Source organism: Phyllobates terribilis, unplaced genomic scaffold, assembly GCF_046119375.1.
Source record: "Phyllobates terribilis strain yellow unplaced genomic scaffold, ASM4611937v1 Scaffold_12__6_contigs__length_324123572, whole genome shotgun sequence".
NCBI lineage: Eukaryota > Metazoa > Chordata > Amphibia > Anura > Dendrobatidae > Phyllobates > Phyllobates terribilis.
Genome location: NW_027362772.1, coordinates 175,460,388 through 175,470,216, shown reverse-complemented (window position 1 = coordinate 175,470,216; position 9,829 = coordinate 175,460,388). Strand labels below are relative to the sequence as shown.

At 46.1% G+C, this 9,829-nt stretch overlaps 3 non-coding genes across 3 annotated transcripts; all 3 read left to right on the top strand.

Annotated features, from left to right (window-relative positions):
• On the top strand, nucleotides 1-73 carry TRNAF-GAA (transfer RNA phenylalanine (anticodon GAA)). Its single transcript has one exon. It is a non-coding gene; the product is annotated as a tRNA-Phe (tRNA).
• A 1,184-nt stretch (nucleotides 74-1,257) lies between these two features.
• Nucleotides 1,258-1,340, top strand: TRNAL-CAG (transfer RNA leucine (anticodon CAG)). The gene has a single exon. It is a non-coding gene; the product is annotated as a tRNA-Leu (tRNA).
• A 2,151-nt stretch (nucleotides 1,341-3,491) lies between these two features.
• Nucleotides 3,492-3,574, top strand: TRNAL-CAG (transfer RNA leucine (anticodon CAG)). Its single transcript has one exon. It is a non-coding gene; the product is annotated as a tRNA-Leu (tRNA).
• Nucleotides 3,575-9,829: the final 6,255 nt, after the last annotated feature.

The following is a 9,829-nucleotide window of genomic DNA, read 5'->3' as shown; positions in this document are numbered from 1 at the left end:
GCCGAAATAGCTCAGTTGGGAGAGCGTTAGACTGAAGATCTAAAGGTCCCTGTTTCAATCCCAGGTTTCGGCAAAAGTTTTTTTCTTCACCCATTAAATTTTAAGCAGAAAATAAACAAAGCATATGGACTGGCTGTTTACAGAGAATGTAAAAATCCTAATCATTATAACTATCTACAGGAAATAAAATGATAGAAACTTGAGAACTGAGCACTTTTAACTTTTGAGGAAAATAATATTTTTTGTAATTTTTCCTTCATTCTGGACGTCATCACTTTGTTTTATTTTAGTTTGACTTAGCTGTATGAGGATTTAAAGGAAACCTGATAGCTAATACAGGCAGCATGTATCAGACACTAGCTGAATGATTTCAGCCATTTATGTTTGACTATGAATCGCTGTGGCATTACTGAGACAAATATGCTTCAAAAATATGCCAGGAACAAAGCTGTTTGGGGAAAAAGCCAGGAAGGCAAAAAACACAAGCCCCAACTCAGGACCGTCATATTTCATTCTAAAAATAGGGGTTTCCACGTTAATGGTAAGACAAAGAATCCACAGATTTGGCATTTCTCTAGCGAGGAGAGCCCACTTAAAATGTATGGGGTGCTTGTCTCCATAAGCGCAAGCTGGGCACTAAACTGGCTTATTTGCAATTCTGGATGTTGCAGAGTGAAAACACCTGTTGGACAATAATAGTAATTGCTGGCGTTGATGAATTCATTGTGAGGAGTAATTTATAAAATGGGATCACTTTGGAGGGGTTTCTGCTGTTTTGGTTATTTTGGAACTCCGCAAATGTCACCCTCAAAATATTCTTGCAAAATCTGCATTCCCAAAACCCAAATAGCGCTCTTACTTTCAAAGCCCTGCTGTGTGACCAAACAGTATTTTCTGAAGACATATGGGGCATCACCGCATTTCAATGAAATTGTGCAACTTTAGATATTTTCACAAGAAAAACTAAATATATATTGACCTAAATTTACCATTAATATAAAGTACAATGTGTTACAAAATAACACTATCAGAATCACGGGGATATGTTAAGCATTCCAGTGTTATTGCCACATAAATTGATACATGTCAGATTTAAAAAACGGTGCTTGGTCATGAAGCTCAAAATTGGCTGTAACTAATAGGTTACAAATCAATATTAAAATAAAAGAAATCATGGCATATTTACTTTCATCACAAGTAATGCTCATCTTTCTACTGCTTAGCTTAGAAAGAGTTAAATTACAAAAGCCAGAAGAAGTCAGGATGGCCGAGCGGTCTAAGGCGCTGCGTTCAGGTTGCAGTCTCTCCTGGAGGCGTGGGTTCGAATCCCACTTCTGACATTAGAATTTTATTTCAAGAAATTGTACAGCTTCACTCCTGTTACTGATTAACTAATCGAAAACTAAAAGTGATGGGGCTTAGCAAAACTAATTCTCAACGTTGGCACTTTGGCAGTATTCCTTGGGGTCCTTGAGGCAAATCTTAAATGTCCTGAATTTGTGCTTTCACAAAAGACTTCTGGGAACATCAAATAGTTTCTTTGTGCATATGTTAGTTGTTGCTTTGGCATCGGAAAAATACTGTGGATAGGAAAATGGGAGGGATTATTTCATCTCTATGTGTTCTCTGTCCCTATTAGGGCAGAGAGTGAACCTCCTAAGGTGCTGTCGTGGAAGATTCCTAGAAACCGAATTACCAGTAAGTCTAATTTCAGATTTTTTTACCTCAAGGCATCAATAGACTATATATATACTTAATAAACAAAAGCTAAAAGAGCAGATGAACATAGTTTAACAAGTCTGAAATGCGCATGTGATACTGACATCCAAGTTTCACCACATTTTGGGACAAATGTTTTCACTTTCAACATTAACAATCAGTAGAATATTTTCTCTAAATTTGCATCTCCTTTCTTCACTCCAATTGTTTGCACCTAAAAAAAAAATAAAGCTTGATGCAACATTATGCTTACAAACTGTATTTTATGCTCAATCATCACCTGTCCTACAGAGACACAGTCAGAATTACCCTGGCGAATTGAGTAAATTTGAAAATGTAAAAAAAATGCAGAATTGCTGTTTTTTCTATTCATTCACAAAGAATTAATGTAAGTTCTTAAATATGTACGCAAAATAGCGGGACTTTCAAATATAGATAATCTTGCAAAAGCAAGTCAAAGTAAAAATAAATACATCCAGTTGTGACATCTACAGTGTGTTGAACATTCCTGAATCTAAATGTGTCCTGCCGAAATAGCTCAGTTGGGAGAGCGTTAGACTGAAGATCTAAAAGTCCCGGGTTTCGGCAAAAGTTTTTTTCTTCACCCATTAAATTTTAAGCAGAAAATAAACAAAGCATATGGACTGACTGTTTACAGAGAATGTAAAAATCCTAATCATTATAACTATCTACAGGAAATAAAATGATAGAAACTTGAGAACTGAGCACTTTTAACTTTTGAGGAAAATAATATTTTTTGTAATTTTTCCTTCATTCTGGGCGTCATCACTTTGTTTTATTTTAGTTTTACTTAGCTGTATGAGGATTTAAAGGAAACCTGATAGCTAATACAGGCAGCATGTATCAGACACTAGCTGAATGATTTCAGCCATTTATGTTTGACTATGAATCGCTGTGGCATTACTGAGACAAATATGCTTCAAAAATATGCCAGGAACAAAGCTGTTTGGGGAAAAAGCCAGGAAGGCAAAAAACACAAGCCCCAACTCAGGACCGTCATCTTTCATTCTAAAAATAGGGGTTTCTACGTTAATGGTAAGACAAAGAATCCACAGATTTGGCATTTCTCCAGCGAGGAGAGCCCACTTAAAATGTATGGGGTGCTTGTCTCCATAAGCGCAAGCTTGGCACTAAACTGGCTTATTTGCAATTCTTGATGTTGCAGAGTGAAAACACCTGTTGGACAATAATAGTAATTGCTGGTGTTGATGAATTCATTGTGAGGAGTAATTTATAAAATGGGATCACTTTGGAGGGGTTTCTGCTGTTTTGATACTTTTGGAACTCCGCAAATGTCACCCTCAAAATATTCTTGCAAAATCTGCATTCTCAAAACCCAAATAGCGCTCTTACTTTCAAAGCCCTGCTGTGTGACCAAACAGTAGTTTCTGAAGACATATGGGGCATCACCACATTTCAATGAAATTGTGCAACTTTAGATATTTTCACAAGAAAAACTAAATATATATTGATCTAAATTTAAAATTAATATAAAGCACAATGTGTTACAAAATAACACTATCAGAATTACGGGGATATGTTAAGCATTCCAGTGTTATTGCCACATAAATTGATACATGTCAGATTTAAAAAACGGTGCTTGGTCATAAAGCTCAAAATTGGCTGTAACTAATAGGTTACAAATCAATATTAAAATAAAAGAAATCATGGTATATTTCCTTTCATCACAAGTAATGCTCATCTTTCTACTGCTTAGCTTAGAAATAGTTAAATTACAAAAGCCAAAAGAAGTCAGGATGGCTGAGCGGTCTAAGGCGCTGCGTTCAGGTCGCAGTCTCTCCTGGAGGTGTGGGTTCGAATCCCACTTCTGACATTAGCATTTTCTTTCAAGAAATTGTACAGCTTCACTCCTGTTACTGATTAGTTGGGGGTCCGCTCTATTGGTGGCAATCTCAAATTGAAAACTAAAAGTGATGGGGCTTAGCAAAACCAATTCTCAACGTTGGCACTTTGGCAGTATTTCTGGGGGTCCTTGAGGCAAATCTTAAATGTCCTGAATTTGTGCTTTCAAAAAAGACTTCTGGGAACATCAAATAGTTTCTTTGTGCGTATGTTAGTTGTTGCTTTGGCATCAGAAAAATACTGTGGATAGGAAAATGGGAGGGACTATTTCATCTCTATGTGTTCTCTGTCCCTATTAGGGCAGAGAGTGAACCTCCTAAGGTGCTGTCGTGGAAGATTCCTAGAAACCGAATTACCAGTAAGTCTAATTTCAGATTTTTTGTACCTCAGGCATCAATAGACTATAAATATACTTAATAAACAAAAGCTAAAAGAGCAGATGAACATAGTTTAACAAGTCTGAAATGCGCATGTGATACTGACATCAAAGTTTCACCACATTTTGGGACAAATGTTTTCACTTTCAACATTAACAATCAGTAGAATATTTTCTCTAAATTTGCATCTCCTATCTAGTGTTGAGCCACCCCCGTAGTGTTCGAGTTCGGTTCGGTTCGTCGAACACCCGTGTGTTCGCCGAACTGTTCGTCGAACACCTTCGAACACCGTTAAAATCAATGGCAGGCAAACAAAAACACATAGAAACACATAGAAAACACCTTCAAAGGTGTCCAAAAGCTGACAAACTGCTCAGAAGACATAACTAACACATGGAAAAGTGACAAGTACATATAGTCATGCGAAAATAAAAGAGGTGGAGGAGTAAAAGGAGGGGGAGACACAGATATAGGCATGTCATGCCCTTCTAAAATCCAAAAAGTGAGAAGCCGACACGGCCAGTCCGTTCCTGCCCGTGCCACCTCCGTGTCGCCGGGTTTGTGCCAGAGCCGCGGTGGACCCTGACGGCCAGCCCCCCTCTCCTAATACTGGTGCCTGTCCGCTGGTGGGTCGAGCCCCCCGCGGTGGGGGGGGAGTAACATCTGCAGAAGAAAGACCATCTTCCAGCCAAACTAACTTGTCGACTTCTTTTCGTGGACAATGTGATACGATCCCTTTGTTACGGACACGCCCATCGCTACAAATTCCAGATGAGGCACAAAAACAGCAGGTGCTTCAGCGGATATCAAGTTCTCCTTCAAGTGGGCTCTCCTCCACCTCAACTTCAACATCACAAATACTCCAGTCCTCAGAGGTGTCACCCCAATCGCACTTGCTTCCTCACAGCTCCCAAGTCTCCAGCTGCCCGTCTGAGTATGGGGTAACACAGATGGTTGAGTCTGCACAGCTGTTTTCTCATACTATAGCCTGGGAAACGGAGGTCTGCTCCAGATCTTCTGTTAATCCAGACGAGGAAATGATCTGCACTGATGCCCAGAATCTTTATAAGTCGGATCCAGGACCAGATGAAGAAGGTTCTGAGCATAATGTAGACCCTCGTTCCCAAACTGTAACTCCTGTTGGTGGAGACAATGATGAAGACGATGATGAGACTCAAATACCTGATTGGAGCGACAACTTGACTTTTCGGTCAGGGCAGGAAGAGGTTGGCTTTGAGGACGACGGGTGTGATAACACACAGGGTGATGATGACAAGGTTGGAGATCCCACTTACTGTCAACCCACAGTCAGCCAGTCGATGAGGTCACCCGGGCCTTTGCCTGGCCTTTGGGATGTCGCGGTGGTCGGTTCCCTGGCCCGTACCCTGGGGTCACTCTTTAAAAGGGTGGATAATTGTTAATTTTATAAGAGTTTGTGACACCACCTGTGGTATGTGGTGAGAAGCATCAGCGCTGCAGCAGTCCACTGAGGCCCGTGATAAGGCAGCTCGATGGTATAGCTCCCCACAGGTGGAGCTAGGTCTCAGGGCAGCGTATGCAGGGGGAATGCAGGACAGGCGAGACCCAGCTGGGTCAGAGCAAGAACGGAAACGGAGACGGTAGTCACTTCAGTACCTTTTACTGGAGGAAATTCAGGCACATCCTGGAGCACTGTAGGGTGAAGGATGCATATCAGGATCCTCCCCAATGAGCGGGAGTAGGGCCTGCTGTTTCTTGCCTCTGCGCAGTAAGTTTCTGACCTGCCTGGAGCTAGGCCTAACTTTTTCTCTGTCCTGCGCTGGCTGACCTTGTGGTAGGGCCTTCTCTTGAAGTTCACGCTCACAGTATGCGGGGCCTAAGCGTCTCCTGGCTCTGTTACGTATCAGCACCTTAGCGATCCTGGGACTTGTAGTTCTCCAGGGATTCCGGTTATGCCTTACTGGGTCATAGAGATCCCGGTAAGCTCGGATCCGGTGTCCGGTAAATGCTTCGGGGTGAGCTGGTTAAGCTCCTCTGCCCCTTATGTACTAACTCGCCACTCGCCTTCGGCCTACTCGGGCCCTCAATAGGCTATACACACTAACGGCAGCTTGCCGCGCTTCACCGATCTTATGACGCCGACACACCTTAAGCTCTATCTGGGCTCCCTGAATCTAGCTAGCAGGAGCCTCGTGCTCCACTGCTGAACTATTAACTGAGTTCTCTAGACTAGACTGAGATCCACTGCAGACTGACCTCTCTTAGGCTTCTCTACTGCAGGAACTCTTCAGAGGCACTGAACTGCCTAGCTCCACCTTCCCTATTTATATCCCTAACGGGCTCCCTTTGCTGGTCTGAGGTGGAAGGTGGAGATGTGTGAATGTTTATGGGGGCCTCTTGTGGAGGATTCCATCAATACACTCTTCTAGGATCTGTGATACCAAGCGCAGCGAGGCGTCACAGATGCTATTGACGACGAGCTTAGGTTGCGCCTTCCTGGACAGAGACGGAGTACTGGAAGCACGTCAACAACTGCATCCTCAACCACAACTCCGCCTCTGACCACAAGTCGTAGTGGCTCTTCAGGTCGCATGGGCTCTAAGCCTTGCATAGCCTGGGCATTTATTCAGATCGATAAGGATGACCCAACTCGTGTTATCTGTAATATTTGTCACCAAAAGCTAAGTAGAGGCCAAAAAATCCATAGTTTGAGTACTTCATGCATGTACCGTCACATGGATATGAAGCATAAGTTGCAGTGGGAAGCTCACTGTGCTACAATGTGGCCTAGCAGGCTGGGCCAACCACCGTCTGCCCCATCTTTTGCATCCGCGGCCTCTTCATCCTCTGTGACTGGGGGGACAGCAGTCACACATGTTTTTGGACGCAGACCTGCCACCTCTTTACCTGCAACAGCCAGTGTGATTGGCAGGTCGTCAGTTCATTGGGAAGTGGAAACACCTGCTGGTGTTGAGAGCTCTCTGACATCGAGAGCACCACCTTTGGATCAAGGCAACCTAACATGTCCGCCTGCATCTTCCTCACAGACCGGCAGTTTGCCAGGGACACCCTACTCAACCCCGTCAAAGCACAACAGCCAGCCCTCGGTCCCTCAGATGTGGACAAGTAAAAGACCATTTCCTCCTAGCCATGAGAAAGCTAAGAGGTTGAATTTCACCATCTGCAAGCTGTTGGCTACAGAAATGCTGCCTTTCCGCCTGGAGGACACAGTGGATTTTTGAGACCTTATGTCCGTCGCAGTGCCCCAGTACCAGATGCCCAGTCGGCACTACTTCTCAAAGAAAGGTGTGCCTGCGCTCCACCAGCATGTCGCACACAACATCAACGCTTCTTTGAGAAACTCTGTGTGTGACAGGGTGCATTTCACCACAGACACTTGGACGAGTAGGCATGGACAGGGGCGTTACATGTCGCTGACAGTGCACTGGGTAACTATGGTGACAGCAGGACAAGGGGCTGCTGTCCAAGTCTTGCCGTCCCCGCGAGTTGTACGTCAATCCTCTTTATCTAGAAGTTCCTCCACTGCTTCTGCCTCCTCAACCTCCTCTCGGTCCTCCACCTGCACCCAAAGCCTGTCTGGTAATGCCACCTGCTTTCTAACTGCGCACCTCCTTACTATGCTGGCAGCAGGCCTCAATGGCATCAGTGTTTACTTTGAAATGTCTGGGAAATGTGAGTCACACAGCTGAGGACTTGTGGTCAGCTCTGGAGACCCAGTTTCATGAATGGTTGTCTCCACTGGACCTGAAACCAGGGAAGGCCGTGTGCGACAATGCTGCAAACCTGGGTGCGGCCCTTCGCCGGGGCAATGTTACACACGTGCCTTGTATGGCTCACGTGTTGAACCTGGTTGTCCATAAATCTTTAGCCAACTATCCCGGAATAGATGGCCTTCTGCAGAGGGCTCGGTCGCTGTGTGCTCACTTCCGCCGTTCGCATCCCGCAGCTCAATGACTTACATCTCTACAGAAGTCGTTGGGCCTGCCAGTTCACCGGCTGAAATGCGATGTGCTGACATGGTGGAATTCAACTCTGCACATGTTGCAGCGACTGTGGCAGCACCGACAAGCCCTGGTGCAATAGTTTCTGACGTATAGCCTGGGCCAACGAGATCCAGAGGTGGGGCAAATCACACAGCAGGAGTGGTCTCAGATCAGGGACCTATGAAGTTGACGCGCCCCCTGGGCCATGGGGTACCCGGAGCCGGGCCGGTAGACGCTGGGGGTTGTAGTCACTGTGGCGGTGACCCGGTCCGTGACCCAGGGCGGTCAATCCAACGGTAATTTGTATATATGGATTTTATAATGTCCGACTACGCCACCTGTGGAGTGCGGCCAAAGGGGCCGCCGCTGCGGAACAGTCCTCTGAAGCTGGTGGTTTTGCTGCAATGGTATTATTACTCACCACAGGAAGAGTGTAGCTTCAGGGCAGTGTGGGTGGATGATGGTGGTTGTAGTGCAGGGAGTCAGTAATGAACACAGAGTCCGTGTGATGCAGTCCCAAGATCTTTACTCACAGTTGTTGCAGTCCAGATTACAGGTACCAGAGCTATCTCACCCGTCGTGCTGTGCGTACTCAGTGAGGGGCTCAGTCCACCCCCAGATAGCTCCGGAGTACTTAGCAGGACCCCCTTCTGTGTGTCCTTTCTCTGGCCTTCTCCCTGCACCTCACACCCAGTGACATTTCTATCCGGTATCCTCGGGCCTTGGCGGGCGACTTGTGTTCCGTCCCCTGGGTCCTATGTGGCTACCTTCTTAGTGAGACTGGTGTGGTCTTTTGCCTGCAGTACATGAAATGCTGCAGCCTCTGGTTTCTAGTTGAGCCTTGCTGTTTCTCCTCTAGTTGAGGGACCGGTTCCCCTTATCTGGCCTGACCCCTCTACCTCCTGGTAGCAGCGGGAGTACAGGTGGCCTTCTGCATGGCCCGTAGCCCTAGGGTCCCTTCGGTTCCTGGAGCCTTCCTGCTCCCACTCCTCTCTTCTCTCCTTCAGTCCTGGGCCTCCCAGGCTAGGCCCGCCTCCGGAGCAGAACTCATGCCGAGCCTCTGCTCCTGTCACTTTTCCTCCTCTGACTGGCTTGCTCTTTCTAAGATGGCTTCCTATTTATACTCTCCCTGTCATGTGCTCCCCTAAGCTGCTCCCCTAAGCACCCACTACATAGGATCCTCCCACCAGCTAGGGACCTGGGACTGTGCTCTCCCTTAGGAGCAATCTCGCCCTAACCCCACTGCGGGTATGTGTTGGATGCAGGTGTTAGGGTCCCGAGCCATACGCCTTCCTTACCTGAGGGTGAAATACCACACCTCTGGGTGAGATGCAGTAACTCTGTGGTGACTGCACCCTCAGGGGCGCCACACACCTTTCTGCACAGTTTTGAAATGGCGACGAAGATGTTTAGTGCTGACGACGATGCCATTATCAGCATAACTATTCCGGTGATTTACATGCTGGAGCACACATTAAACAGAATTCAGAGTCAGGTGGTCGGACAAGAGGAGGTGGAGGAAGTAGAGGAGGAGTCGTATGCGGAAGGGATAACATCTCCAAGGTCCAGACGGTTGGCAGCACCAAGGAGGCAGGCATGGGAGGGTGGGGGAGAGGGATTAAACAGGGCGCATGGTAGCAGCCAAACTGTTGAGGAAGGTGCAGGAGCCGAGGAAGAAGTGGAGGATGAACTGGCGATGGGCATGGAAGACTCATCAGATGAGGGAGACCTTGATCACATTTCTGTTGTGAGAGGTTGGGGGGAGAGGGCAGAGGAAAGAAGTATGATTCTTACCTCGCTACCAACACAACAAGGACTTGGTCCTCCTGGATGCGCAAGACACATGAGTGCCTTCTTGCTGCACTA